This window comes from Hemicordylus capensis, chromosome 3 (assembly GCF_027244095.1).
Source record: "Hemicordylus capensis ecotype Gifberg chromosome 3, rHemCap1.1.pri, whole genome shotgun sequence".
Classification (NCBI taxonomy): domain Eukaryota; kingdom Metazoa; phylum Chordata; class Lepidosauria; order Squamata; family Cordylidae; genus Hemicordylus; species Hemicordylus capensis.
The window spans coordinates 118,163,481-118,169,480 of record NC_069659.1 but is presented as its reverse complement, the minus strand read 5'-3'; the positions used below and the strand labels follow the sequence as shown (position 1 = coordinate 118,169,480).

Sequence of the window (6,000 nt, the reverse complement as noted above, 5' to 3'; positions counted from 1 at the left end):
CCCATTGGGCACTACCACCCACCACAGCCCACCCTGGGCCACCCTGGTGTCACCTCCCTGGGGAGTTATAACTAAGGCTGCTGAAATCCTATTATCCCCATGGGGGAAAGCTTAAAGATGCGTAAACTTCAAAAATCATTTAAAAATCAGCCCTCTGCCCAATTCCTTTGAAATATGGGTGGTAGCTTCCTTGCACCCATTAGGTACTACCACCCACCACACCCCACTCTGGGCCACCTTGGTGCCCCCCACGTAGAGCTATAAGGTTGCTGGAATCCCCATTCCCTATGGGAAAAATCTTAAAGATGTGTAAACTTCAAAAATTCTTTAAAAATCACCCCTTTCCCCCAATTTCTTTGAAATTTGGGTGGTAGCTTCCACTCATTGGGCACTACCTTCCCCAACTCTTTTGGCCCAATGGGACCTTTTTTTAAAAATCAATTTGGATTCAGATTTGGGAAATTTGGGTACAAATTGAATCTGGGGTGATTTGGGGGGAGGTCAGATTTGGACCCAAAACAAATTGGGGTATGTTTCAATTCAGGTACAAATCAAAATGAAAAAAAATGATTCATGCACATCCCTAATGAACAGCATGTTTATAATATGTGGGAAGATACATTTAATACAGTCACTCTATTGGCTTCATATCTCATAATTCAAAGCACATGAGAACATTAACTCAGCACCACAATAAATCAGACTGTTCGGGTCAACATCAGCAACACAAATTAACTTAAGCACTGAGTTCATTTTTTTCATGTCTTTCCTTCCCTTTTCCTCCATGTCTGAAGCATAGAACCTGAGATACACAGATGCACAATCACTGTCCACTGTATTGCACGTAGGAGGGCATGTCATTATTTACGTGCTAGATTAGCTACTACCCTTTACTAGCAGTCTGTTACTGTAGTTAGAGAGAAATAAACATTCCCTTTCTCTGTTACGCATTCACTTACCACACACACATACACTGTCCACAGTTTAATTTTGAAAGCGATTTTCCATTCTGGCAGCTGGCCAAGGAAAATCAGGCAGACCTAGGCCAGCACTGTGTGTAAAGGTCACTTCCATAATGCTTTCTGTTTTCTTCAGGAAAAGGCAAATACTATCACCTGGAGAGGAATTGTGGAAGGGAGAGCTCAGACACATACGCAGCATGAAACAGCTTGGGTTAACTGCGTAGGAATAAACAGCATTTCCCCCCTCCTACAGTATTTCTTGTCTTTTTTTTCTTCCAAAAACCCTTATAAAGCCTTCCTGAACAACTTAGTCACTGAATGCAAAAACACGATCAAGCTAAGAGGCATAGGCTTTTCTCTAAGGGAGCCTGATTCCATGGCAAATATGGTCAAACTGAAATAAAGCCGATTCCACTAAATGTACTTGATGAATTTGTCACAAGCTTGGCTAATGCAATTACATCATTTTTGTTTGTTCTATCCACTCTGTTCTCTGCATTATTGCATTTTTATTCCAGCCTGGTAATATACATATTTAGCACACAGAATTCTCATAAGACCAATGATTCCCAGGCTATTGCCACTTTGACATGCACAGCAGACAGACCAGGGAAATAATAAGATCCGTATGTCTGGCAGAATCTGCATAGAAGAAAGAGACATAAAGATAGAAAAATCACAACTGTTTTTAAATCAAGATTGATTGAGAAAGCCCTCTTAAGTTTACTATCCACTCAACAAGAGAAATAGGCAATAGTCACATGTAACAGGTAACCACAAGTCCAGTGGACCTGTGGTTCCATGGCCCCTCCCCCTGCTCTCCTGTATGTGTTTGTACGTTTTGCCTCTCTGTTTTCAATGGGGCTGCTGGCTGTTTGGGCTTCCTTCCTTCCTAACGGACAGCCCACACAGCCAATAGGAGCCAGAGCGAGGGAGGATCTTCCTCCCTTAACTCTGGTTTTAGATAGATGAAACTGCATGACAGCGTTCATATGTAATGCTGGCATAGGCAAACCAGAGGTCCAGCAGAGGACACTGAGAGAAAACTGAAGGTGACAAAGTGCGGTTTGGGGAGGGAAACTGCAGGTCTTCTTTTCTTTTCTTTTTTTGGTAACTCTAATTCCTGGTTTGGATGCTCATTGCTCAAGTTGAGGCGAAGGGACCTCTGCTTTCCCATTATGTGAGAATGTGGTCATTGTTAACTTCCCCACCATTGTTGAAGCCACTGCAGGGCTGCACTGTCAGCCATTTTGAGTTCTAACCTGTAGGTCTACTATTTAGGTTTTGCATCAGTTATAGGCAGAACACACAGTTAAAGCAATCTTTCCTACGTTCTTTGATCTTCAGCATCTATTCAAAACAAAGGCTCACTGAATGTTTCAATCAGAAACTCATTTTCTATTTCAGTTCAGTTTCCAATGTTGTATTTTTATTTATAAAAATATTTATGCCACACATTTCTGCCTTTAGGAGGAAAAAGTGCCAAACTAATCAAAATATGTCCACTGGCATACCACCATGCACTGGCATACCAAGCATGCACTGCATTGGGGGATCCCCCCGCTGCTGGGCTCTCTTGCTGCCTGGCTTTGTGCATGTTCGGGCTGCAGGTAGCCTGAGTTGGGTGGAAGGACATGCTTGTGCCCTTCTCACCCACAATAAGCCCAGGTTAAAAATCCAGGCTACCCCAGCAAAGAGCACCAGATTTGAGCCCGACGCTCCACACAAGCAGCCATACCTGGGTAGGCCTGCATGTATGAAGAACCTTACCAAGTAGTGATGATGGAATTATGCCAGAATAATAATGCTCTGGATGTTTGCCCCAGTCAAAACCCTGCATTCTAGACTAAATGAGGACTAGAAACTGGTCAAACCACTGTGATTAAACAGCACTTAAGCAGAGACAAACTATCTGATCCTGGTTATCTATGTGATTATGAGAATGTGCGCACACATACACACACACCTCTCTATATCAGCAGCCGCCAATCATTGGGACTGGATGTGTCCCTTTCCCTGAGTTCTGTTCGACTGTCTATTTTAAACATTCCAGAGAGATCTTTGTATCAAGAAACCATCTTCTAACTGAACCAACCAACTTCTAACCCCTGCTGACTGAGCAAAGAGGCACCTTTTAAAATAGGTGATTCTCTTTATTTAGCAGGGGGAGAGCAACTGGCCCTATCCTACCCCAGCATAGCATACCTCCAGTGGCTGTTGGTGGTGTCTTTCTTATGTTTCTTTTTTAGACTGTGAGCCCTTTGGGGATAGGCAGTCATTTGATTGATTGATTGATTGATTGATTGATTGATTGATTTCTGTATGTAAACTGCTTTTGGAACTTTGGTTGAAAAGTGGTATATAAATACTTGTATTTATATTCGTATTCTAACAATTAACTCCCGTAAAAAGATATCTACTTACTATTAAGAAGCATTAACTTTCTTTTGTCACATCTCAAACTCTGATCAGGCATCGCTTAAGGCAAAACCATAGTGATAGTCCTGTTAATTAATTGATTGATTGATTGATAAATGATTAATTAATTAATTAATTATAGAAATTAACATTTCTATACTGCCCCATCCAAAGGCTCTGAGCGGTGCACAACAATTCACAATGATCAGATAGCAAACCCAACAATAGCATTTTGTTCTAATCTCCAGAATGCTAACAGATTCAAGTCCAAATTATATGTGATATTTAAAGCATTATTAGCCAGGACTTGCTTAGTTTTTAAGTAGACAATAACAACCAGATTGTGGATGCTGGGGGGCAGGGAGATTGGGACCATGGTAGAGGCAGGGGCATATCTAGGGTGGGGCAGGCAGGGCACGTGCCCCGGGCACCACTTGAAGGGGGGCACCATTTTTTTAAAATATTTTTTTTTAAAAAAATGGCCACCGAAAACAAAATGGCCACCGTGCATGCTCAAATGGCCTCTGTGAGGCCCTAGGCTATGCCAGGTCTCACAGAAGCCATTTGAGCATGCACAGCAGCCATTTAGTTTTCAGCGGCCATTTTAGTGTGCTCAATCTCATGCTCAAATGGTCCCTGCAAGGCCCTAGAGGCCAGCGAGGGGAGGGGAACCTTTGCAGACCCCCACCCTACAGTCTTTAGGAAGCCCCCCAAAGGGGCTACAGGTTAAAAATTTTTTAAAAAATTGATATAATATAAGTCACTGTACACATATTCAGATTGGCACTATGTACAGAGAATCAGGGCTTGTGAATACTGAGCTGAAGCTTATGAGCTAGGATTGTACTCATTTGCTCTTACTTTGCTTCTTGTGATCAGTGAGTTAAATGTGATGTCTTAATAATATGGCTATTAATGGTGAGTTTGTCTTTGAATCAGTGTGAAATCCTTAGTATTAAGGCCCACTGGGAGTTTCTTGCTCTCTTTCTCTCATTTTAACTGTCTTTCTGAAATACTAGAATATATTCCAAGTAGTGACACAGTTTACTCTGCATATCCTTTAATTATTTTCAGAGTATCTGGGAAAAGTCAAATTCTCCATTTATTTTTAAAACTGATGTAACAGTGATGCTACAATGCATAGTAGAGAATTAGACAGGCACTTCTGTTTAGTTTCCCAAGTACACCTCCACATAGTATTTGGTATTTCATGAGCCCCAGCTTATGGAAATTTGTAGTTTTCCAGCATGTTTTGGTCTGGCTACATCCACTGCTAAATAGTTTTTGAAATATTAAAAGATTAACAATCTTGACTTGTATTTTTCAGCTGATATTATGGTAAAGTTAACTGAAAGATGGGTGTCAGATGTTTGGACAGGGGGTACAATTTCAGTGCTTGCTGTAGGTGCAATTTCCCCTAGATACGCCTTTGGGTAGAGGGCTTTAACCCTGCCCCTCCCACTTGCATCCCCCCACGAACCTGATCCTCCTGCTATTTTAAAATTAAGCCCACCTTCTAAAACTGCTTAGAAAAATCCATCAGGGCTTTTGGCACTTTAAACATTACAAGTGGTTTAGTACTCAGGATCAAAGAACAGTGGAGGATTACTATGTATGTTTGTAATGTATATTAAAAGTGCACAAGCTAAATAATTATTAGGAGGACACTAAAACAAGCATATGGTAAGGTAAAGCTACTTTCAAAGTATGATAAGATCAGTACCCTAAAATCCAAGGCAGCTCTAATTAATGTCCACCTGTGCTCATCAACAACCAAGTTCTGCCAAAGCAAAGAGGGCCATTGCCTTATTCTGTACAGTTTTCCCTGTTTTTGTTTATTTACTTACCAATAGCTTCTAATTTCTACTCCTGTAGCAATTGCTTTTTTGTAGTATTTGTAGTATATTTGATACCTTTCCCGCTTCATTCCTTCTATGCAGTGTTTTTCTTTTGCCCTTGGCTTTGAGCCCATATTTTCTGAACAGAGCAGAAAAAATTGTGCAGGAACTTTTAACACATGAACATTTCTACACAGAACTGCTACTGGGTTATGTCGTGGAAATATTCACTGTCTACTACAATAATGACTTCATATAATTGATTTTCTAGAAGACAGTTAATGGGTTCCCTTTTAACTCATTCAGCTACTCAATTTGTGGGTCAATTATCTGGTCACCAATAATTGCTCAGTTTTCATGCTGGTATAACATTAACATTGTATGCCTATATTGGTTCCGCTAAATAGCATCAAAGGCTTGATGGCCCACTTTGAAAGGGTAGTCACACGGCTGCACAGGCAAGCAGGTGGGAAGGCAGGCAGGAGGAAGGCTGTTCCAAACTTACCTTCCCCCAGATGACAGCTAAAATGTTGCTGGGAGCATGGACTGCAGTCCTAGACGATCTGTGCTGAGCCAAGCAGGGAAGCTGTGGAGGCTGGGACAATCTGTCCAGGCCTCCAGGAATCCTGCAATGCACCATGCGTTGAGCATGGTGCATTGGGGAATTCTACCATCAGATGGGCACTCTAGGCATCTGTCTCTGTGTCTCCTTGGGCTGTGTCTCCTCAGACACACAATCCCAGCAGCCAGAGAAAACTCTTTCCTGGTTCTACTTCTCCCCG

The 6,000-nt window shown here is 41.7% G+C and overlaps 1 long non-coding RNA gene across 3 annotated transcripts in view; it reads right to left on the bottom strand.

Moving 5' to 3' along the window:
- Positions 1-1,447: 1,447 nt before the first annotated feature.
- Positions 1,448-6,000, bottom strand: part of LOC128351192 (uncharacterized) — a 38,203-nt gene continuing 33,650 nt past the window's right edge. For 2 of the 3 annotated variants that reach the window (XR_008319630.1, XR_008319632.1), the window contains exon 5: positions 1,448-1,604. This is a non-coding gene — a long non-coding RNA (uncharacterized LOC128351192). Of the gene's footprint in view, positions 1,605-4,933; positions 5,358-6,000 lie in introns of those variants that run through there. The other variant, XR_008319631.1, reaches the window with a different exon arrangement.